At 44.7% G+C, this 25,891-nt stretch overlaps 1 protein-coding gene and 1 non-coding gene across 2 annotated transcripts in view; both read left to right on the top strand.

Annotated features, from left to right (window-relative positions):
- The window catches only part of LOC126252307 (heparan sulfate 2-O-sulfotransferase pipe), a 293,570-nt gene that overhangs the window by 46,649 nt on the left and 221,030 nt on the right, over nucleotides 1-25,891 (top strand). The window lies entirely within an intron of this gene.
- On the top strand, nucleotides 9,014-9,088 carry Trnat-ugu (transfer RNA threonine (anticodon UGU)). The gene has a single exon. It is a non-coding gene; the product is annotated as a tRNA-Thr (tRNA).

Here is a 25,891-nt window from a genome sequence, read left to right as displayed (position 1 = left end):
GGCGTTTCAAAAACGACTTTACAACTTTAAAAATTCATATAAATTTATTGAAAGACGATACAGAGGTTGGTTTAGTGTTATTTTGCAGGGAAGCACATTAAGTTTTTTTTTTTTTTACCTTAAACTAAAAATGTTGTATGTGGCTTCCGTTGGTTATCCGGCACACAGCCCATCGGAAGCCAATTCCTCGCCAAATTCCCCATAGCATTGGCGGTATAACTTGCTCAGTGGTGGCGTAAATTCTTGCTCTAAGTTCACGTACACAAGCTGGCACAGGAGGTACAAACACAATATCCTTGGTGAATCCCCGTAAAAAGAAAAAAAAATGGTGTCAGTCTGGGGAACGTGGGGCTCATGCAATTGGCGCGTCACAGCCAATCCATTGATCTGGAAAGCGGTTAATGAGAAAATCCCGGACTTCAGCCAGGTAGTGGGGTGGTGCACCGTCTTGTATTAAGTAAACATTTCGTTCTTGGTCATCCTCATCGAACTGTCGCATCACAAATTGTTGTAACATATCCACGTACACTATCCCATTGACGGTTTTCTTACGGAAAAACAAGGGGCATACACTTTGTTCTTGCTCAATGCACAAAAAGCGTTCACTTTAGGGCTATCATGAAACTGCTGCAATGTTCGATGTGGATTTTCACTCCCCTAAATCCTACAGTTATGTGTGTTAACCTTGCCATTTAAGTGAAAAGTCGACTCGTTAGAAAAGATGATTTTGTCCAAGAAATTTTCATCCACATGTAATCGATTTAACAGATCCTCATAGAAGTTCTTGCCAGCAATTTTATCAGTGTCTTTTATCGCTTGTACGATCTTCATTCTGTATGGCTTCAGATGCAAACGGATTTTCAACACACGCCAAACAGTCGTATGTGGGATTTGCAGTTCGTGAGATGCACGCTGGGTCGATTTCGTGGAGCTGTTGACAAAACGTTGTCTCACTCACTCAACGACGCCGTCAGATGTGCTTGGACGACCTGTTGATTTCCCATGTCTTACCGAGCACCCTGTTTCTACAAAATATTTATGCCACTCATAAGCTGTAGACCTACTAGGAGGATCATTAGCGTACTTGGTATGGAAATTACGCTGAACTGTTGTCGCCGACTTCGATTCTTCAAACCAAAACACACAGTTACGCTCAGGTCCAGTGAAGGCAGCCATCTCTAACGCAACTGCCGCTAGCGCTCCTTACGGTGTGATTCGGCACTAGCAAACTACGCGAGACAAAACCTAATGTATGAGGTTCATATTTCCCTACAAATTGACGCTACAATTACCTCTGTAGGTTCTATGAATTAATTTATATGAATTTTCAAAGTTGTAAAGTCCTTTCTGAAACACCCTGTAGTATTCTGTTCCGAGAAGTGAGTTTTATTGAGTCTGACACCAACCCGTCACGGAAGTGGGAAAGTGTAGTGTACGTAGCCGCGAATTGTGTGTTTGGGTATGGTGTCATTTAGCTGCTGTAAATGACTGTCCAATGAACAAGAGGGATGACAAAACTATTTCATTTCCCTGCAATTTACATATAGGATGACAAAACGTTGTATGTTATTCCATCAATCCTCCTGAAACAAAAAAGAAGCAGTAAACTGCCCAGATTGATATCCTGTCATAAAACAGGATCACTGCCAATACAATATTATAACCGAAATTAATACATTTGAGAATATGACTTAACTCTGTCAGAATTGGTCGTGTGAATAAAGTTACAAATGAATACTGTAACCTCAGTTCATAGGGCCTTAAGGAAAGAGCTACCAGTATTATTCAACATTCTCGTTTACTTATGACTTGACGTTCAGGAATTGTACGCCTATACATCATTTTCCTTCGCCGGCTAAGTTCCATTCTCATGATTTTCTTCATCGTCTGTAATCGTACTATTTATCCTATGTGCGAGGTGTGTGAGAAAAGTAATGCGGCTGATTTTTTACCTACCAAATGTTTCTCTTTTTTTTCTTCGAACAACAGTATTGTCCCTTTTAAAGTAAATCAGCTGTACACCGGAGTAGGCGTTATTTCCAGCCTTGGTAGCAGGCCTCAACAGGCAGGGCCTTTTAAAATTACTGTCACATGCTTTTGTGTACTCTCCGGAGTACCAAAATGATGTCTTTCAAGACATTTTTCTATTTCGGGAGAAAGCAAAAAGTCACAAGGACTCAGGTCAAGTTAATAGGGGGCTGTGCAACAACAGGAATGCCTTCTGAGGTCAAAAATACAGTGACTGAAGTGGCCGTGTGACATAGGGCATTGTCGTGAGGCAGTATTCAGTTGTCTGCAGCGTCCAGTCTCTCTAGATTCATCATTTTCTTGAGCCTATCAAGGACATGTTTGTAAAACACTTGGGTGACATTTTGTCCTGGGGGAGCAAATACTTTATGCACGGTACCCCCGCTGACAAAAAAGCAAATCAGCGTTGTTGTGATCTTTGATTTGCTCATTCGACCTTTTTTTGGTCGAAAAGATTTCTCAGTATACCAATTATCGCTTTGCCACTTTGTCTCAGTCTCGTACTCCAAATCCCAGGATTCATCACCCGTGATTACATAACTGAACCACTCATGGTCATTGGCAATCCTCACAAGAAGATCAACGCATACGTTTCTTCGGTTAAGCCCCTGCGGCGCGGTGGGGCGTAGGCAGTCTGAGGCATACGTATGCCTCGTGTGTTGCCTAAAATCCAGTCATCTGTTTCGTATGAAGATGCCCAGCACAATTAAAGATCCTGATTCTCTTCTATAATGTCTTTATCCACTTATACACACTCATTTTTAAGATTTTGTTGCATAAAATCATTCTGTCAGTTTACTAGGGTAGGTAGTACGCAGCACACTTCGTTAGTAGAGCCTGTCAGTTCGGTGAAATCTCTTCGTCCCAGGACTGGTGAATACTACTTGCAGCACAACGTCGCCGGAAAGCGGGGAAAAATGACGTTTTCAATCACCTCTGTACGTTCAATGTAAAGACTTTGAAATATCCTGTATACTTCACCACCTTCATCAGTGTGTTAAATAAATGCCTCCTTAAAGTCTACACTAATCACTGCATTAATGTTTTCAGCTATGAGCGTCCATGCTATTGCGGCATATTTTCTAATTTACGTTAGGTAGCTGCTCTATTAAGGCATAGTTTTAAATTTTAGACTAACGTAATCCACAAGTGCATTAAAATCATGTCGTTCAGAATAAGAAATCAGAAATCTTTCGGCTACAGTTATTAACTATGCCTCGAAGTCTGCCGGCCGCGGTGGTCGAGCGGTTCTAGGTGCTACGGTCTGGAACCGCGCGACCGCTACGGTCACAGGTTCGAATCCTGCCTCGGGCATGGATGTGTGTGATGTCCTTAGGTTAGTTAGGTTTAAGTAGTTCACAGTTCTAGGGGACTGATGACCTCAGAAGTTAAGTCCCATAGTGCTCAGAGCTATTTGAGCCTTGAAGTCTGCATTCAGCCGGTTCCATTAGCATGAAATGAACTCTGCTATTGTGTTAAGGAAAACCATTGTGTGATCGATTTCTGCCCTCTAAAGAAGTGAGTTTTACTCTGCAGGCCTACGTCCGTTGTTGTTCACGAGTCCGTTTTGCAGCACCCACAATAGGCCTGCGCAAGTAACACCTGAACGAATAGCGGTGGTTTCTGTTAGTACTTGAGAAGCGGTCCTACCGTGCCATCTATACTCCTCACTCTTTTACATTCATTCACCACAGAGGACAATAATGCAGGCTGTAAAAACTTATGTCTGGGCTATAGTTTCATTTTCTCGGAGTACATGTCTAGTCAGTCTCATCTGCATTCGTCGCCAGCCATTCTAATCGTTCTAATCTTGATGTATATTAATGGTAATTTTTACTACTGATATCATGACGATCAGCAAGTTGATCTGGTGACTAAAAGGAAAAACAAAAAGAAATTAACTAAATCATTGTAGCCACGGCCCAGAGTGTGTCAAGTACCTGAGCTCTGAAGGAGACGGAGGCAACTTTCTTCAGTTTCAGCAAGGATGATGAAACAATTTAGGGATTTTACGTCGAATGACTGTTGGTCTCATTACGTGTTCTGGCTTTCATCAAACTGATAATTTATACATTTGTGTGCTTCATGGGTCAAGGTGCGATTTCTGTTTGTGAATATTTTCATTTTCTAATACCCTCACTATGCCCAGGGCTTCAGTCTATTAGCAATCTCTTAGTTTTCGAAAGAGGGAGAATGAGGACCATTCGTTTCCTTTGACAGGAAGAACACGACAGGTGTCATAACCCGATTTCCCAGAAATTTCGCTCAGTGGAAGAGAGGTCAAAATAATCGAACACGTTTCTCAGTTTATGCGTAGATACTCGAGCGTTTCGGAGAAAACGGCGGTCAAAGTTGTCGAGGTACTGTATGTGCCTTTGAGCTAGTAAATGGTTCAACCGATGCGGTGGCACAGTTTTGCGCGCCGTGTTCTAAGCCCGAATACTATTTTTTATTTTTCGTTTATCTACCCATGTCCGTAGAAGACAACTACACTTATGTTGTCCGATGTACGCTGTGTGATCAAAAGTATCCGGACACCTGGCTGAAAATGACTTACAAGGTTCTGGCGCCCTCTATCGGTAATGCTGGAATTCAATATGGTGTTGGCCCACCCTTAGCCTTGATGACAGCTTAGATTCTCGCAGGAATGCGTCCAATCAGGTGCTGGAAAGTTTCTTGGGGAATGGCAGCCCATTCTTCACGGAGTGCTGCACTGAGGAGAGGTATCGATGTCGGCCGGTAAGGCCTGGCACGAAGTCGGCGTTCCTAAACATCCCAAAGGTGTTCTATAGGATTCAGGTCAGGACTCTGTGCAGGCCAGGGATGTTGTTGTCGTGTAACCACTCCGCCACAGTCCATGCACAATGAACAGGTACTCAATCGTGTTGAAAGATGCAATCGCCATCCCCAAATTGCTCTTCAGCAGTGGGAAGCAAGAAGGTGCTTAAAACATCAATGTAGACCTGTGCTGTGATAGTGCCACAACAAGGGATGCAAGCCCCCTCCATGAAAAACACGACCACACCATAGATGTTTGCCTATTATACATTATGACCCTCTTCAATTATCAGCGGTCTGTCTGTCAACAGACGAGATCGCCTGTACGCTTTTGTGCTGCGTGTGTCCCTTAACTTTTCCACTTCACTATCACATCGGAAACTGTGGACTTAAGGGGGTGTTTGGAAGTATGGAAATCTCGCGTACAGACGTATAACACAAGTGACACCCAATCACCTGACCAAGTTCGAAGTCCGTGAATTACGCGGAGCGCCCCATTCTGCTCTCTCACGATGTCTAATACTACTGAGGTCGCTGATCTGGAGTGCCTGGCAGTAGGTGGCAGCACAATGCACCTAATGTGAAAAACGTAAGTTTTTGGGGGTGTCCTGACACTTTTGATCACGTAGTGAAATAACGTTGTCCTTATTCGTCTACTAATAGTATGTCTGTTGAATGAATTTAAAAAGCAATAAATGAATGAAAAATTATTTGAAATTGTTTTCGCTGAAGTTTCTGTATTGTATCTTGATTCGTAATCAATCGCAAACATCTTTTCGCGAAACTTATCCGTTACGCGTGGTTTGCCGCGAAGTATTTGCCAAAACTTTACTTCTTCAGCAATGTTAACGACGTTTCTTTCTCGAGTGAGATTTATACGAAGATACTCGCGGTGTTACGAATTTCATTGTTTCGAATACTTCTACGATCGGTATAATCCAAGGCAGTGAACAAAATCTTCCTGAAGAATAAACATGAGTATATAAGAATTAAGAGCTGATGTAAGTACGAAATACAAGAATATGAGAACGTAAGAAGACTCTAAACGCTGAAAATGCCATACACACATGTATTATGTAGAAAATATGAGCCGGCCGAAGTGGCCGTGCGGTTAAAGGCGCTGCAGTCTGGAACCGCAAGACCGCTACGGTCGCAGGTTCGAATCCTGCCTCGGGCATGGATGTTTGTGATGTCCTTAGGTTAGTTAGGTTTAACTAGTTCTAAGTTCTAGGGGACTAATGACCTCAGCAGTTGAGTCCCATAGTGCTCAGAGCCATCTGAACCATTTTTAGAAAATATGATAATTACTGTGAAACCCAGTTGTAATTTTACAATTAATAAAACGCCCTAGTATCCCGTACCTTGGAAAAAAACATTCGTTTAGTAATCTTCTACGGACATGAGTAGATAAACGAAAACAGAAATAAAATAAAATAAATAAAATCGGGTTTCGAACACGGGAAGGAAAAGTGAAAGACCGTGACGCTAGCCACTGTGCTACTTGTTGGGCTGAGCTTATCGACCGCTAAAACACATCTACATTACATCGAATACTTTGACGGTCGTTTTCTCAGAAGCGGTCTAGTATCTACAGATAAGCCGAAAGACGTGCTCGCTTATTTTGGCTCCCATTGAGCGAAGTTTCTGGGAAATCAGGTTATGGCACATTGTGCGTTCTCCTCGAGAGTTTAACTAAATCCTATGAAGCGCTTCGCGAGACAGTGGTGCGATTTCCACAAACTGTACACAGGATGTACGGTCCCTTGCTGCTACAAAGTACCTCGAACGTGACCTGTGTGGGCCTTCCGTCTCAATTGTGCGGAATCACAGTGACTGGCTCGTGGACGCGGCCATATTTAAGTGACGGAAGTGCCGTAATACTGTTGCCAAGATTTTATTTGTGTACTGCAACCGCTAACAGCGGTGGACAATGAGCTTGTCAAGGTGTGGACAGCGCAGAGTGGAGAGAGATAAATTTGCAGTGTTGACATCCGCGACTGCGGTTCAGCAACCTCGGCAACAAACCTGTAATGAAGACAGGGTAATAGCGGCTACACAGTTTTCATTTATTTGGCTGTGCAAGTCTTTTGAGTGATGTTCGCAAGATGGATTCATCAGAATCTCTTCAATTTATTCTTTTTAGAGTTCCCTACCTCAATTAGTAAAAATCGACTGCTTAAAGGATCACTTCGTCGTCGTCTGTATGTCCTTCTGTTAAGACCCTTTGTTCTCACAATCGGGTAGAGGCATCAAGTTGAAATTTGTTTCAAATACTAAGGCCTACGGTCAATTGGCGTCGTAAAAAATTTGTAGGGTACTTCCCGTTGACACCGTATCATGTAATTTGGCAAGAAGAAATGCTTCACCATGCAAGTAAAGGAAAAATTCCGAAAATTGTTAATTTGTAATTACGTCTCATAAAAAATATTTTTCGCCATTTGTTGTCAGTCTGTCTGTCGATCCTTTTTCTCGTGAACGGGTAAAGGAATCAAGTTTAAATTCATATCAATAGTAACGTCTATGGTTCCTTGCTGGCGTAAAACATTTAAGCCTCTCAGCCAAAGCAGTCAGAAGATACGGCCATTCATGCTACACACAGGTATTCTGACACACTTGTATCTACATCCATACTCTGCAAGCTATTGTAAAGAGCGTGTCAGAGGGCACGTTCCATTGTGTCAGTTACTACAGCTTTCTCCCATTCCATTCACGTATGGAGCACATTTACTCATCAAAACCTATAGACGAAGTAGTGATATACATAATTAAGTTTGAACCTGTACTGACTTGCTAAATCACCCGATGTTACCCCGTTAGAATTCGTATGGAACTACATTGACGAAAAAAATCGCAACACCAAAAAATAATTAATGTCGAGTAATGAAATTTACATATTTAAGTGATTAACATGGCAGGCCCACAGGTTAATGTAAGCACGAGATAAGCAATCGCAAATGTGAAATGGTGGCACATTAATAACCGGTGTAGCCGCCCGATTGTCGAATGAAAGCATGCAAATGTGCATGATTGTGTTGTAAAGTGCCGAATGTCAGTTTGTGGAATGGAGTTCCAGGCCTATTGCGCCTTATCGGTCAGCCGACAGTCTGTACAGCATGTTGGGTTACAACAGCGGTACGTGGGCGAGCGTTATACTGTTGGAAAACACACCCTCGAAGGCTGTTCATTAATGGCAGCATAACAAGTCGAATGTGCTCGATCGCAGACAGTTCTGGTAATCGAAAAGGCCATGGCAACATGCCGACAGTCTGTACAGCATGTTGGGTTACAACAGCGGTACGTGGGCGAGCGTTATACTGTTGGAAAACACACCCTCGAAGGCTGTTCATGAATGGCAGCATAACAAGTCGAATCACCAGATTGACGTACAAATTTGGAGTCAGTGAGACTGCTACTGCTGTCATACAAAATCGCATCGCAGGCCATAACTTCGGGGGTAGTTCCAGTGTGTCTAGCACCAGACACGTTGTCTGCAGGCCCTCAACTGGCATTCTTTTAATCAACAAACGGGCGTTCCTGGCAGCGAGGCAGAACCAGCCTACATCTGAAAACACAACAGACCTCCACCCTGCCCTCCAATGAGCTCTCGCGTGACACCACTGAAGTCGCAAATGGCGGTGGTTCGCGGTTAGTGGAATGCACGCAACAGGGCATCTGGCTCGGAGTTATCCTTGAAGTAACCAATTTGTAACAGTTCTTTGTGTCACTGTGGTGTTAACTAGAGCTGAAATTGCTGCTGCAGATGCAGTACGATGCTCTAGAGCCCCTTACACGCCCACACACTGCATTCGTAGTGTCCCTACCCAACACACTCATTACTCGTGGAAGAGATTCTTACAAAGACCCGTAAGAGTTCGGGTATTATGTGTGCATCCGCACAGAAGAAGAAGGTCATGGCCGATATTGCCAGAACTATACACTTATATGAATATGGTGTCTGTTCTTTCGGACATGTCCGAAAGAACAGACACCATTGATGACCTGCAGCCGCCTAGAACGAAATTAGAATTAATACCGTCAGCTGCCGACGGGCGTTGATATATATCAACGGGGACAGATGAAAATGTGTGCCCCGACCGGGACTCGAACCCGGGAACTCCTGCTTACATGACAGACGCTCGATTCGTCTGAGCCACCGAGGGCACAGAGGATAGCGCGACTGCAGAGACTATCACGGGCACGCCTCTGTGCCCCCGGTGGCTCAGATGGATAGAGCGTCTGCCATGTAAGCAGGAGATCCCGGGTTCGAGTCCCGGTCGGGGCACACATTTTCACCTGTCCCCGTTGATATATATCAACGCCCTTCGGCAGCTGACGGTATTATTATAGTTCTAATTTCGTTCTAGGCGGCTGCAGGTAATCAATGGTGTCTGTTCTTTCGGACATATCCGAAAGAACAGACACTATATGCATATAAGTATATAACTTTCGTTTATGTCGCACAACTCCTTGGTGCTGCAATTTTTTTTCCGTCAGTGCATCTGGAACAGCGGTGAAACGTAGCAGTCAACATCCCCGCATACGAGCAGCTCTGCAGGATGCAATGATCAATGAATGATTTCATCTGTATGCAGCATACCTGAAGAATCTTATGGACTCTCTTCCTCGCCGAATTGAGGTCATTATCAAAGCTAGAGGCGGCGTTGTACGGTGTAGCGTAACGTGAGTAACGTTTTGCTCGGTGTGCGGAATTACAGACTGCAACTTAGGTAACTACTCGAATGTATTTTTTTCAGTGTGAGGCCCGTCGTTCTCTGGTCTAAGGAGACGAGTAACGAACTCTCAGAGGTCGACAGCCGGTGGACTGTCTCTGGAGAGTAAAGAATATTCTTAATTAAATCTTAAGCTGCAGCAAACGACGAGGAGGCAGAGTAATGCAGCGGTGTCCTTCCATTGTCGCGACGGCCGTCACAGGGCAGCTTATTACGTGCCGCAGGGCGTGTAATCAGAACTGCGCCGCAGCCAGACACCGGTAATTACTCGTCCCAGCTAAGCGCTGTTCCCAGGCGTCTGGCTCTGCAACACGACTTCAACTTGATCCTGGTCTGGAAAGGGTGCCACGAATGAGACATACGTCGTACGTAGTGTTTCCAAGATGACGGGGCAAGCTGCAAAGACGATACAAGCGAAATGCTATACAAAACCTCGTTCTGGAAACATTCCACTCATTAGTCTTGTGGTGTCACCGCCAGACACCACACTTGCTAGGTGGTAGCTTTAAATCGGCCGCGGTCCATTAGTACATGTCGGATCCGCGTGTCGCCACTGACAGTGATCGCAGACCGAGCGCCACCACACGGCAGGTCTCGAGAGACGGACTAGCACTCGCTCCAGTTGTACGGACGACGTAGCTAGCGATGCACACTGACGAAGCCTCGCTCATTTGCAGAGCCGATAGTTAGAATAACCTTCAGCTAAGTCAATGGCTACGACCTAGCAAGGCGCCATTAGCATTACATAGCTTGTATCTACAGAGTCTCACTTGTATCGTCAAGAGCGATGTACCACACGGATGGATTAAAGTTAAGTATTCCAGGAGCTACGTACTTTTCTTTATAGCATTCATTACGTATCCTGTTTCAGACCTATCTACTAGCCTGCGTGAGTTAACGCGTGCCTTTCGGCTACTTCCAAGTGGCGTGGTTGTCTTACTACGCCACAACAAGTCTTATACCAAAATAGTACGAGAATTGCCTGTCTGGGATGTGACATTACTATATTTTTTTTAATTTGTCTCTTATTGTTGTTCAAACAGTACCAGCTTAGTAATGCATGGAGTAATTTGTGTACAGAGGTGGGTCAGACTGCTCTACCAGAACCCGAAGAGTTGGATACAGTCAGCTGCCAGACTATCTGACGACTTCCCTATTTCCGTGGGAGTTCATCAGGTTCAAAAATGACTCTGAGCACTATGGGACTCAACTTCTAAGGTCATCAGTCCCCTAGAACTCAGAACTACTAAACCTAACCCTAGGACATAACACACATCCATGCCCGAGGCAGGATTCGAACCTGCGACCGCAGCGGTCGCAGTTCATCAGGGATCTGCTCTCTCACCGCTCCTATTTATCACTGTCATGGGTACCGTCACAAGAAACCTGCAGAAAACCTCACCCTGGACGTTACTGCACGCTGATGATGTGCTACTGACCAGTGAAGATAAGAATGATCCACAACTTCAAGTCCAAGCCTGGAATGACCGCCTTGCAGATGTAGGATTTTGACTCAGTGTGTTGAAAACATATTACCTTTTCACATATTTCAATGACTCTGTAACCATCAGAATCGATGGTGTTGACCTCCCAACAGCAAGGACTTTTAATTACCTGGGCTAGAAAATTGCTGCCGATGCTCAGTGCAGAAATCTCCAACCGCCTTAGCAGCGCGTGGCTCAAATGGCGTTCCGTTACTGGAGTACTATGCCACAAGAAAATTCCAAAGAGGCTCAGATCAGAAGTATACCGATTGGTAATCCGTCCAGTTGCACTGTATGAGGCTGAATGCCGGCCTTCAACAAAGGAAGCAGAGCAAAGACTTGATGTTATGGAGACGAAAATGATTAGGTGGAGATTGGGATTAGCATTGCATGACCACGTCACAAAATGAAGAAGTTCGCAGGCTACACGGTGTTGCACCAGTAGTAGACAAAATGAAAGAAACTCGCCTGCGTTGGTACGAGCATGTCCTTAGAGCAGACGAGACAACAGGAAGACCTCAAGATCTCAGGCCTTCGCCCTGATCATACACAAGATCGCAAGAAGTGGGAGAACGAGCCAAAACATCGGACCCCGCCAAAACAGCGGACCCCGCCAGCACGCGGGACAAACGCTAAGGAAGAAGAAGTTTAAAAAAATATATATAAATGTACACTACGTGATTAAAAGAATCCAGACACCTATTATCACACGTCTTTATGATGGCTTGAACTCTGCTGGGGACACCTTCAACGAGGTTTCTCAATGCCTCTGGAGGAATGGCAGCCCATTCTTCCTGAAGAGCCGAAACCAGAGAAGGTAGTGATGTCGGATGTTGGGATCTGGAGTGAAGACGTCGATGTTGTAACTTACCCCGAAGACGTTCCGTGCGTCCAGGTCGGGACTCTGAGCAGGCCAGCTCCATTTGAAGAACGTTATTGTCCACAGACAGTTGCCTCAAAAAAATGGTTCAAATGGCTCTAACAACAATGGGATTTAACATCTGAGGTCATCAGTCCCCTAGAACTTAGAACTACTTAAACTTAACTAACCTAAGGACATCACACACATCCATGTCCGAGACAGGATTCGAACCTGCGAGCGTAGCAGCAGCGCGGTTCCGGACAAGCGTCTAGAACCACTCGGCCACAGCGGCTGGCCGTTGCCTCACAGACGCTGCTCCATGACAGGGTGGGTTGTCATGCTGATACAAACAAGTATCGTTTCCGAATTGTTCCCCTACGAATACAGAAACAAGTCTATAAACCGCGCTCACATCCTTTCGCATATAGCGTTTTTAAGCACAATACGGGTACCACACGCTAACCACAAAACACACACCCACAGTATAACACCATCAGGGTCGTACTTCACGGTTGGCGCTGCATGATGGCAGATAACATTCTCCAGGTATTCACCACGCTCGAACCATTCCATCGGATTGCCATACTATGTAGCGTGATTCATCACTACGAAATCACTTGTTCCCAGTCACCCACTGTCCAGTGCCGTCGCTCTTTTCACCACCTCAATCGTTGACTAGCACTGACTAGAGAAGTGTGTGGCTTATGAGGAACTGCTCGATCATTTTACCCCATACTTTTTAACGTCCTACGCACAGTCACTGTGTTAGGTGGACTGTTGGTAACAGTTTGCAACTCTCAAGTGATTCGTTCCTCTAATTTCATCCGACTTCTTACAAACATCTTCCGTAAACCCAGACATTCCCTGCCCGTCAGTGCATAAGGTCTGCCTGGTCTTGATTTAACTTTGATTGTGGCTTTGCATTTCCATTTCACAACCACATTACCAACAGTCGACTTGGGCACCCTTAGAAGGGTTCAAATGTCCCTGATGGAATTGTTACTCAGGTGACATCCGGTGACTAGTCCACATTCGAATTCACTGAGCACTCGTGACCGACACGTACTGCTGTTACCGCTACTGCACTGACTCGCAGTACGTCCCGACTCAAACACGGGTCCGCCTGTCGTAAGATCTAGTGCTTAATTCCACATTACATAGGGGTGTCCAGATACTTTTAATCTGAAAGTGTATGTGTGGATGTAATAAAATGATGTTTTTTACTGTTTTCGCAAATACTGATTCAAGATTAATGCGCTGAAACTTTTTGTTCAGCATTTGGTAACTGCGCTACTGTTGAAGAAGCTGTTTATAACTGGCTTGTAGAATTTTGCCATTGTTGCGCTGCCGTCACCAATAAATTTCGTAAAGATTCGACCAAAATATGTTGTTGGCCTGAGAGACATCCGCTGGCATATGAGACGGAGGGTTTCTTTGTCATGTCGAACACTGCTGTACACTTAATTTGTTTGAAAATTTAGGTATCAAAAGGATCTGTTCCCACTGCATTTCGCGAAGTTCAAAACAGCCGCTATGAAAAGTACGACCTGTCACATCATAACAGGAGAAGAAACTTGGATACATTGGTGCGAACCGAAAACTAAACAGCAACAATTGTTTGGAAGTTGCTAAATGAACGGAAACCAACAAAAGTGGTTCGTTTGAGAATTACATGCAAGAAAAAATGGTTCAAATGGCTCTAAGCACTATGAGACTTAACATCGGAAGTCATCAGCCCCCTAGACTTAGAACTACTTAAACCTCACTGACCTAAAGACATCACACACATCCATGCCCGAGACAGGATTCGAACCTGCGAGTGTTGCAGCAGCGCGGTTTCGGACTGCAGCTTGCAAGAAAATGAGTGCTTATTTCATCAGTTACAGCGAAAGTGTCGAGACTACGATGTTTCTACGATGGGCGGAGTGGAACGTGGCGCACTCAGCCTCGTGATCTCAATTGAGGCACCGCGTGGAATGAGAAGTAGCCGCTCTGCCGCTCCCATGTCTAGAAAGCCGGCGACGGCCACGAGGGTGGTGTGCTGACCCCATGTCCCTCCATACCGCATCCAAATGACGCCATTGGCAGAGAATTACACTACGGTCGGTCAGTCCGAATTGGCTCGTATGGGATACAGCGCGGAGCTTCACTTTGTTTTTCCCTTCCGAATGCAAGTCCAGCGCACTATCTATCGTGCCAGACCGTGGTTCAGTTTGGTATTGTCCGTTGCATGAGCTACTTCTCAGTGCCGTCGTTCTGGTTATTGGATTTCGATACTGCATTGTACTTGGACTTAAGTATTCCAGTTATTAGTTTTCACTTGATGTTCAGCTGACCACCAACTTGAATTTCTTTGTGGATTACTCCGTCGAATTGTGAGCCGACACAATACAGGCGCTTTTATTTCTGTGCTGTTTGAGACTTTTACAACGTAGTAACTTCTTCAGTGGTTCACGCCTTCGCGTCGAATAATAATGTGAAAGCTACACAATATGTCAACGAGACAGATGCTTGTCATCTTCAGGAACTTATTGAGGTATTGCTCCAGTGGCTCGCCAATATACGCGCTGGATCGCTAGAAAACCGCACGCATCAATGGGTGGGGTTATAACGTCATCGTACACATGTCGTAGAGGACGCTGACATGCAGTACCCCCTGCCAGAGAAACGGGCCACGGCCTTCTTATTCGTGGCACGGGAAAAGCGCTCAGATTAAGAGTTCGCACACAGATTCCCCGTCTGTAATGACTTACTAGATTCGTTCTCTGTGGCAAATGGTGCCATAGTACCGTCAGTGCTGATTCGTATGCCTCACTAAGTTGAAATCGCCGGCCGGTGTGGCCGAGCGGTTCTAGGAACTTCAGTCTGTAACCGCGCGACCGCTACGGACGCAGGTTCGAATCCTGCCTCGGGCATGGATGTGTGTGATGTCCTTACGTTAGTTAGGTTTAAGTAGTTCTCAGTTCTAGGGGACTGATGACCACAGATGTTAAGTCCCATAGTGCTCAGAGCCATTTGAACCATCTGAACTAAGTTGAAATCACATGCCTCTGTTGATCAGGTCGTTACCTATGTGTCTGTAATGATCGAGTCCCAGTACGTGCAGGCAGACGAAAAAATCTTTGCCTCTCCCCAGTTCATGCGATGTGCCATGTCAAGACAGCGCTCAGTAACAGCAGACTTTTCTGCCTCCAAGTACTGAGACTCGATCGTTAAAGAAGCAGTCGATATATACAGGGTGTTACAAAAAGGTACGGCCAAACTTTCAGGAAACATTCCTCACACACAAAGAAAGAAAATATGTTATGTGGACATGTGTCCGGAAACGCTTACTTTCCATGTTAGAGCTCATTTTATTGCTTCTCTTCAAATCACATTAATCATGGAATGAAAACACACAGCAACAGAACGTACCAGCGTGACTTCAAACACTTTGTTACAGGAAATGTTCAAAATGTCCTCCGTTAGCGAGGATACATGCATCCACCCTCCGTCGCATGGAATCCTTGATGCGCTGATACAGCCCTGGAGAATGGCGCATTGTATCACAGCCGTCCACAATACGAGCACGAAGAGTCTCTACATTTGGTACCAGGGTTGCGTAGACAAGAGCTTTCAAATGCCCCCATAAATGAAAGACAAGAGGGTTGCGGTCAGGAGAGCTTGGAGGCCATGGAATTGGTCCGCCTCTGCCAATCCATCGGTCACCGAATCTGTTGTTAAGAAGCGTACGAACACTTCGACTGAAATGTGCAGGAGCTCCATTGTGCACGAACCACATGTTTTGTCGTACTTCTAAAGGCACATGTTCTAGCAGCAGAGGTGGAGTATCTCGTATGAAATCATGATAACGTGCTCCATTGAGGGTAGGTGGACGAAACTAAAATGAGCTCTAACATGGAAATTAAGCGTTTTTATTTGTGTGTGAGGAATGTTTCCTGAAAGTTTGGCCGTACCTTTTTGTAAAACCCTGTATTTAATTAACGGCCTGATCAATGGAGACACTGGATTTCGACCCAGCAAAGCATAGGAAGCAGCACTGGCGGTACTAAGGCATCATCGGCCGCAGACTAACGAAACCGAGTCAACACAGACCGCACACTTAACTGGGCGCCAACACTCCGACCGCGCACGCCCTGGGCCGCGATGTACGGCCGCCCATTTCCCGCGTCCCGCAGGCGGAGACCGTAGCCTGTTTCTCCGGCAAAGGGCTCTGGATGACAACGTCCTGTACGATTCGTCTATAATGATATTATACCCCACGCCCTGACGTCTGCCCTTTACTATCGAGCCAGCGTATATATTGGCGAGCCACTGCAGCAACTCATCAGTAAGCACGTGAAATGACGAGTAGCTGCGCCGTTGAGATATTGTGCAGCTTTCACAATAATATCCGACGCGACACCCGTGAACCACTGAGCCACTTTTATTTCTGTTCACTGATAGCATATTGTTCACTTCCATACATCTTCTCCAACGTCCAATTGACACAGCGGTGTCGACGACAGTCACCTTTCCACACGACGCGTCCAACGTCAAAGGCTTCGACTCAGCAGGCTGGCGGAGCGGCGTGTGAGTCACGACTCTTCCACCACGAGCCGAGCACTCGCGGACTGCGGTAGGTGTGGCTTAGTCGGCCAGGCGGTGCGGGGTCACGACCGGCCACAATGCCGCCCCCGCCTCCGCCTCCGCCGACGCTATTAGCCATTTCAGCGCGCGCACCTGCGGACGAGGTAGCACACGAGACGGCCGTCTGCGTTTCATTGAGGAGCCAAGCACCGCACGCTTCTCTACTGTGGACTGCCTCTCGCCTCCAATGCGTCGTTACCTGTGTACCGTGATAGCTACCGTTATTGAAGTAACCACGTTAACAGTTCAGAGAAATGGAGGTTAGGATGGAACCAGTAATCTTCCGATTCTTTAAACAATCGAACTTTCGTTTCTAAAACAGCTTCAAACTTCTGATTACCTTACAATCGAGTTAAATGAGTTGAAGTTAAGCACGTAACCGAGAAAAAGTTTATAAAATTTTTGAAATTATGTTTAAAGTTTGCTGGAAGTCGCTATTAGATCCCATTCTCAAATACTAGCTCGATATAGCCTGGGGAATTTGCGCGCCGCCAGTTACGATTCCTCAAAACATATACACAGTTACATACCTTTAACGTAAGATTATACCTCTTAGTTAGAAAATTGTGAAATTAATTAGATTAATACACTACTGGACATTAAAATTGCTACAGACGCGAAATTTAACCGACAGGAAGAAGATACTGTGATATGCAAATGATTAGCTTTTCAGAGCATTCACACAACGTTGGCGCCGGTGGCGACACTTACAACGTGCTGGCATGAGGAAAGTTTCCAACCGATTTCTCAGCAGTTGACCGGCATTGCTTGGTGAAACGTTGTTGTGATGCCTCGTGTAAGGAGGAGAAATGCGTACCATCACGTTTCCGACTTTGATAAAGGTCGGATTGTAGCCTATAACGATTGCAGTTTATCGTATCGCGACATTGCTGCTCGCATTGGTCGAGATCCAATGACTGTTAGCAGAATATGGAATCGGTGGGTTCAGGAGGGATCCCAACGGCCTCGTATGACTAGCAGTCGAGATGACAGGTATCTTATTCGCATGGCTGTAACGGATCGTGCAGCCACGTCTCGATCCCTGAGTCAACAAATGGGGACGTTTGCAAGACAACAACCATCTGCAAGAACAGTTCGACGACGTTTAGCAGCAGCATGGACCATCAGCTCGGAGACCATGTCCGCGGATAGCCTTGACGCTGCATCACTGACAGGAGCGCCTGCGATGATGTACTCGACGACGAACCTGGGTGCACAAATAGCAAAACGTCTTTTTTTCGGATGAATCCAGGTTCTGTTTACAGCATCATGATGGTCGCATCCGTGTTTGGCGACATCGCGGTGAACGCACATTGGAAGCGTGTATTCGTCATCACCATATTGGCGTATCACCCGGCGTGATGGTATGGGGTGCCATTGGTTACACGTCTCGGTCACCTCTTGTACGCATTGACGGCACTTTGAACAGTGGACGTTACATTTCAGATGTGTTACGACCCGTGGCTCTACCCTTCATTCGATCCCTGCGAAACCCTACATTTCAGCAGGATAATGCACGACCGCATGTTGCAGGTCTTGTACTGGCCTTTCTGGATACAGAAAATGTTCGACTGCTGCCCTGGCCAGCACATTCTCCAGATCTCTCACCAATTGAAAACGTCTGGTCAATGGTAGCGGAGCAACTGGCTCGTCACAATACGCCAGTCACTACTCTTGATGAACTGTGGTATCGTGTTGAAGCTGCATGGGCAGCTGTACCTGTACACGGTACCCAAGCTGTGTTTGACTCAATGCCCAGGCGTATCAAGGCCGTTATTACGGCCAGAGGTGGTTGTCCTGGGTACTGATTTCTCAGGATCTATGCACCCAAATGCATGAAAATGTAATCACATGTCAGTTCTAGTATAATACATTTGTCCAATGAATACCCGTTTATTATCTGCGCTTCTTCTTGGTGTAGCAGTTTTAATGGCCAGTAGTGTAATTTGTTGAAATAATCAATAACCAGTAGCAAGAAAGATATTTTATCCCTGTGCCAGTTTCAAGCGCCTAATTCAATTTTTCAGTTTATAATCATCGCACTATTTGCGAACCGTTAAAGGAAGAGATGGTTCTAACTCTGTCGACTGAGTGTAGGGAAAGATAATTAATTCACTTAGCAGATTTCTTGAAGGAATACATTTCACCACGAGTGTTAAAATTTTTGCTTTCCATGATTGGGCAGTATCCATAGAAAATGAAAAAAGCCCACCCTATCGACAATGAAGCCTATCAGGATCTTCTGCAGCTGTGAACGCCTGGCATGTAACTTTTGCCTTAGATAACGTGTATAATGAAAATATCAGAGAGACAAAAATATAATTTTGCTCGGAGGGATATATCGATCAGTTTGCAAAACTGAAGCCACGATGATAATCCGATGAAGCTTTGCGCAGAAGTGTTGCGCAGTGTCTCTAGTGTACCTGTAGATCGCATCACGTCACACTTTTCAGTTCTGAGTGCACAGTGAGCACGTAAAGATGTCTAGAAAATAGTCTCCCACCGAGTATGGAGCTCCCTTCAGGGGTTCCTCCTGATTTCTTGCAGCCCATATAAAGTAACTGTCATCCGTTTCCTTCTTCGTGACAATTCTCGGCCGCACACTGCAGCTGCAACGACGATCCTGCAGCGTTTTATTGATCTTACTGTAAGGGAAACGAGCCTTAAATTCTGTATGGTAAATAAATATTTTGCGGAGAGATCAAGCTTAACAATTTCCAAGAAATCAGAAAGAAAAAATAATATAAGACAAATTATTCATATAGATCTGCGTTTGGGCGACAAAACAAAACTCAGTTAATGTTTTCATTCATTGATTTTCCAGATTCAGTGTTCAGAGCGAGTTAAGTTCCACTAAGACAACTGTAACAAGCTGTTAATATTAGTTCACAATCAGCGAGATATGTCAAACGAAATTATTCTAGAAAAGCGAGGCAACTGCTTAAAAAAACATCTCACTTCATGGCTCAAATGGTCCAAATGGCTCTGAGCACTATGCGACTTAACTTCTGAAGTCATCAGTCGCCTAGAATTTAGAACTAATTAAACCTAACCAACCTAAGTACAGCACACACATCCATGCCCGAGGCAGGATTCGAACCTGCGACCGTAGCGGTCGCTCGGCTCCAGACTGTAGCGCCTAGAACCGCACGGCCACTCCGGCCGGCGTCTCTCACTTCATGATTTACTGTAAGTGCCTCATGACTATTATGTAGCAGCTCTGAGATTATAAATCTGATTAGATAACTGAGCAAAGTTTGGTTGTGTTCACAGTTTTTACTATGTAGCCTCAAAATTAATTTAGCTGTAAAATCTCTTATTTGCACTCAACAGCCTTCCCGCCGGAGGTTCGAGTCCTCCCTCGGGCATTGGTGTGTGCGTGTTCTTGTTAGTATAACTTAGTTTAAGTTAATTTAAGTAGTGTCTAGGGACCGATGACCTCAGCAGTTTGGTCTCTTAGGAATTCAAACAGCACTCAACGGTTATACATATTATGCATATCTATGAAGTTCTGTGCAAACACAGCGGCTAGTCCCACTGCTAAATATAGTTTGCTGGCGAGAGGATGTTGAGGTTGCAAATTTATCAACTGGGAATCGTGATATCCGTTGAATGATAAATGAGATCCGTTTGTTAAACAGGAATAGGACTTTAATGATATAAATGGCAGACCAAGTTTATGCAGACTATGTAAATATTTAAACCGGGTACGAATGGTCGAATTAAAGGTACGAAAAGTTCGTATATTTTCCTTCTACTCGTCACGTCACATGATGCGAATCCACCAACAGATATGAAGCAAATTACATTTTCCACAAATCAAAAGATCCTTTCTCCTTAGAGATCTTAGTGAGCAGTCGAGCCGTCCACTATGACCGAGCGGTTCTAGCATCTTCAGTCCGGAGCCGCGCTGCTGCTACGGTCGCAGGTTCGAATCCTGCCTCGGGCATGGATGTAATTTTTACCAATCGATATTTGTCTTCGTAACGTAAGCACTGATTTCTGCTGAGAAGGTAGGAGAAAGTGTAAGATGTGATATTTTTGCAATAATTTCGTAAAAATCTGTTCAAGAATTCTTATACTATCCGCTCAAAAGTATCGGACACCTGTTATTGGACATTATCAAGGAGAGTATCCAACGTTCGCCTTTTGGATAGTTTGAACTTTGCTGCGTACATTTCCAATGAGTTGTCTGAATTTGTGTGGAGGAATGGCAGTCCATTCTTCCTCAGGAGCCGAATCCAGAGAAACAGTATGTCGGACGCAGGGGTACAGAGCGTAGTCAAAATTCTACTCACCCCAAAAGTGTTCCATTGGATTCGCGTCCAGACTCCGGACGTGTCAGTCCATTTCAGCACTTTTATTGTCCACAAATCTCTGCCTCACAGATGCTGCTTTATGACGTAGTACACTCTCGTGATGACACAATCAATCATCGTCCTCGAGCTAATCCTTTTGGGCCGAGGCTTGACGCAGGCTTTTCCTCATCTCATGTCTTGGCTTTAAAAATTTTTCATTTTGACGTAAATTTCGTCCAGTTGCTGCAGATCGTATCTTCTTTTAGCATACATTACCAGCACTGTCTGCAAGACTGCCCCGTATACCCGTAACTCTATTGCAGGGTGGAGAAAAACAACCTGACAATGAGGAAAGAGCAGGGTAAGAGGCGTCGAATCGAGCAAAGTTATCTTGGCAACCATAGGTCGGGAATGAGCGCTGGGGAGCTACGCCAGTAAAATCGCATAGAAGTTTGTCCGGTAGGCGAACGTTTTCGGGGCATGTCTAGCAGTGCAACTAATTATCTTCACTAATTAATTACGTTAAGGAACTTTTTAGTGTCGTTGATATAATAATATAGCTTAATTCAGAAAAATCACGGAAAATTCGTGTCTAACGTAACCAGCCATGAATACGAATTTAAAGTTTCTCTAGCTTTAACTGTTCAGCTGGAACACACTCTCGCGCGGTCGTCGCTGATTGGCTACCGTTTTATGGACGTAGCTCCACAACCATATGCTTCCGACATTATGACTTCGTGTAAAGTTTTGTCCCTTACATTCACCATATTATGAGGTTGTTTTCCACCGCCCTGCATAAGCAGCCGAGAGCCATTCATTTTCTAGCTGCGTATAGTTGGCATATATGCAACCAACGTAACAAGTTATTAGTGTATTATGCCGCTTGGAAATTATTGTGTGTCCACATCTCATAAAATACGCAGTAACCAAAGGAAAAGTTACGAGTGAACCAATCTGGACACCGAAAGCGACTCGCTGAATTGTATTCGGGAGAAAATCCTACCTCGCTCGCCAGAGTGCGTGGGGGCCAATTACGGGAGAGAGCTCGTAAATCCGCAGGTAACAAAAACAGAAACGAGCAAAGGGAACGGACGCTGCCGGAGCCACATTCACCTCCTTTTCGATCCGTGACGGAGTTACCAGCGACCCAGTGAGTTCACTCCAGCAATTACCCGAATGCCCCGCTTGCAAAAGAGAGGTGCTACCGCTCCCATGTCAGGTTGAAGTATCGTCGACGGGCGCGGGAACGAATACTAATGACGTTACTGCTGCATCAGTGAAACCTTATGACAACAAACTTTCAATTTTTGTCTGCTATATTAGTCGGCTTTTCTACTTGAGCTGTAGTCAATTCTCTTTGATTGTGGTATTTTAATTAGTATGTCACCCGGGACAAATGTTCCTATACCGAAAAAGACAGAGACAAATTTCGAATCTAGAAAGCATGTTTGATGTGACACGGAAGTGACATTTCTATTAAAGATGTGTGGAATGTTTAGTAGGACACAATTATACCTGTACCAAATGTCCACAGGCTAATCCAACTGATGCAGATTCCGATCACTGAACCTCAGGAAATCATATACTTCATTGATTCTTCCCCCTCCCCCCCCTCCGCCCTCCCTCTCACTCTCCCCCTCTCCGTTATTCTTTATTCTGTGATAATATTATCTTCAGTGCACAGCATTTGTATTTTAGAGGAATTATAACCCACTTTTCTGTTTTAATCAAAACAATATGTAAATACTAAAATTTCTTTTGAGAGAAAACTGTCCACGAAATCGGAAAGCAGCTAGTACATGTTACCCTTTAGCCACTAACAATCGAATAATTTGGGAACCTTGTTAGTGCCACAGAGAGATTCTTGCCATAAATGTATTCACCAATACATTAAAACAACCGATCCTACCAGACAACATGAAACAAGAGCATAAAACAAACAACGTACCCTAAGCAGATATACTGCGACATAGCTCACCTTTTATCAACTGATTATAAAATTTAACTTCAGAGCATACAGGTGCGGCAAAACGAACTCCCTTAATTTGAGAATGAATAAAAATAACTTTGAGATACAAACAATTCCTTTTTCTTAAATAAAAATACACAAAATGCCACTTTCAGTACCAGTTTACATTAACGGATTTTGAACAATATATCACTCAAATGGCGGCCCCTGTTGTTGATGCAATGATGGAGCCTGTCTCGGGAAGTTTCCATGACTCTGACAGTCATCTCGTGGGGAATGAACAGCAAATTCGTTTATTAGCACTTTCTTAAAAGCTTCCAGGGTTTTGAGGCGATACTGAAACTCCTTTAGGTATCCACGCAGGAAAAAGTCGTTGTGTGTCAAGTCAGTTAGTCAGGTAGGCGTGGAGGGCACCCAATATCACATCGTAGGGAAACAATGTGCCCGGGAGACATGTCTCTCAGTATTTTAAGTGAACGACGAGATGGGTGAGATTTTGCACCATCTTGTTGTAACCAAACTATTCTGCTTCGTGTTCATTAATACTCGTAATATTACCCACTTTTGGCCAGAGGAAGTTTTGCAGCGACACTCAATAACGATCATTATTTACTGTAACTGCCACACCATCTTCCTCAAAAAGGTAGGAAACCAACACACCAAATTGAAAAACTACACACAAAACTGTTGCTTTCGGGCAAAAAAGCTAAACATTGGTGAAGTTCTCGGAATTGTCTTTAAATCAGTCTCAGAAATATTGTTTATTTACTGCACCTTAAATATGACAATTGCCTTAGACCGTAAAGGTAATGACATCACTACGGCGCATGTTTCGAAGATTGTTTTATCACAATCTCGTAAGAGTTTCAAAGTATCTGTCATTCATATCTTGAGTCATCACAAACTTTACATCTTTAGATCTTGCTGAAGAATTCTGCGAAAACTTCGGCCCGATAAGTACAGGTCCGTCGTGTGTTTTCGTGCTGAGCGCCACCAGAGAATGCTGAACGTGACGCCTTACTAAAGTCACATTTTCCGGTCGTGTTGCAGTGCGAATGCGACTAGGATGTTTCCTTTTCGAAGCAGAGCTTGTTCCTCAAAAATTCCAAGCCCATGTATAAATCATTTTCCAATCCGAAACGGGATCATGTTGACCAAGCTCAGAGTGGATGCGGAAAGATCGCTGTGTCACAATCGGCGATCCGCCAGTTTTAATAAACTCCTCGATTATGCTCAGACGATGTTCACGAGACCAAGCCACGACTGACACTGGCTATAGCAGATCCACAGGAGTTGACTCTTCTCCCACCACTCTACATCCGTCCCTCACGTAGTTGTGTGGTTTGAAAATCGTGTAAACTGAATTTCGAAATGGCTACCTAGGTGGAGCGCTGGTCATGTGTTTCCGATCGTTACAATGAACAATAAGAGAGATCGATAAGCTCTTATTATTTGGGAAATATTTGAAGGTTCCATCGTCAGCCCAGATCTTTGCCCAGAAAAGAGAACCGCTACACGATGACCTCTGCATCATCAGCGAAGAGGAAAAATTGCCCATATTAAATGCGCTCATCTGAAGAGAAAGCCATTTGTCCACCACGGACTAGTGTAGTATTACAGTGTACTGACTTACACTAAATGTAGAGACTTTGTGTGATCCGTGCTGCATTAAGGGTCAGCTGGTATCTAGTATCGATGCCTTGCTTACCGGAAGTTCCGTGTTCTGAAAGACGAGAGATGAGACATTCACTAACGTGGATTATGACAATAAAAGGACTAATCAAAGAAGTTTCGTTCTATTTTGAACTTATAAATGCGGAAGTAAATCCATTCGGAAGATTTCGTGTAATTACAGTATAATGAGAAGTGTATTCGACGTCTGCCAGTTACGGAAGGGGTCGACTTTCGCACGCAAGTACAGATTTGCGGAGATTGGCGGTATCACGCACCGTTCAGCATTCAGTTCCTCCTTAGATAATGGCTCATATTCTCGCCAACGCGAAACGTATCGACAATTGCTCTCATTGATATATGCTTCCTGTGATTTACATTACAAGTATAAAACGAATTTCGGCTGACTGCGTCCGGGGTTACCTTCACTTTACGGAGAAAGTTGAAAGTACGCCTCCTCGGAGTGGTTCGAGATGAATCCCCGAGTGGCCTTTCATTCCAAGTCTGTGAGGAACCAGTACCCCGGTTCACGGAGGGAGGGGCCGTCCAGACCGAGGTGTGGCGAGAAAGTGGCCGCACTCTTACAGCTGAGGAGAGCGCTACACCAAACACTTACATCTTCATCCCGCAGCGAAAGTCCGCACCGTGGAATCACCGCATAATGGTACATCGCTGTCAAGTCCATCACGTTCCGCCGCTGCAATGAGTCGCAAATTATGGGCGAAGCTACATATGCATCGAAACTCCGCCAAGTCACATTACGATGAGTGGCAGAGGGTGCTCTCAGTACTACAGGTATGTCTCATTTTTCCTGTTCCAATCGGTGTTTATGAATGCGAGTTTCAATAACTTTCCCGTTATGATCATTTCACGAGATGTATATGAGACGAAGTAACGTGTTGCCTGATTATTCTTCTTCGAACGTACGCTATTGGAATTTCAACAGTAAACCTCTCCACGAACCACAATGCTTCTCTTGTAGCGTGTGCTGCTAGAGTTTGGTCAGCACCTCGGCGCCACTCTCTCGGTTACTAAACGAGTCCGTGACGAAATGTGCCGCTCTTCTTTAGATCTTCTCTGTCTCCTCTAAGAATCTCACTTGGAAAGATCGCAAGTAGGTGAAGCAGAACTCAAGAACCGATTTGACGAAAGTTTTGTAAACAACCTCTTTTGTGGATGAATTACATTTCCTTAAGATTCTACCAATGAACCGATCAGGATTCTCTAAGGTCGTTCTGTTTTAAGGTGCTCCGTTCGCATACCCCTTGATATATTATGTGATTTATTGTCAGTCGTGTAATACAGCAATAATTTATATTCCTGCCCATTTCTGTATAATACATTACACTTATTTACATTCATGGTCAACCGCCAGCCCCTGTACCATTGATGATACTTCACAGGTCATCCTGCATTTCTGTAGAATTTAATGGCGTTACGAT

This window comes from Schistocerca nitens, chromosome 4, assembly GCF_023898315.1.
Source record: "Schistocerca nitens isolate TAMUIC-IGC-003100 chromosome 4, iqSchNite1.1, whole genome shotgun sequence".
NCBI classification, from domain to species: Eukaryota; Metazoa; Arthropoda; class Insecta; order Orthoptera; family Acrididae; genus Schistocerca; species Schistocerca nitens.
This window is presented reverse-complemented; position numbering and strand designations above follow the sequence as displayed.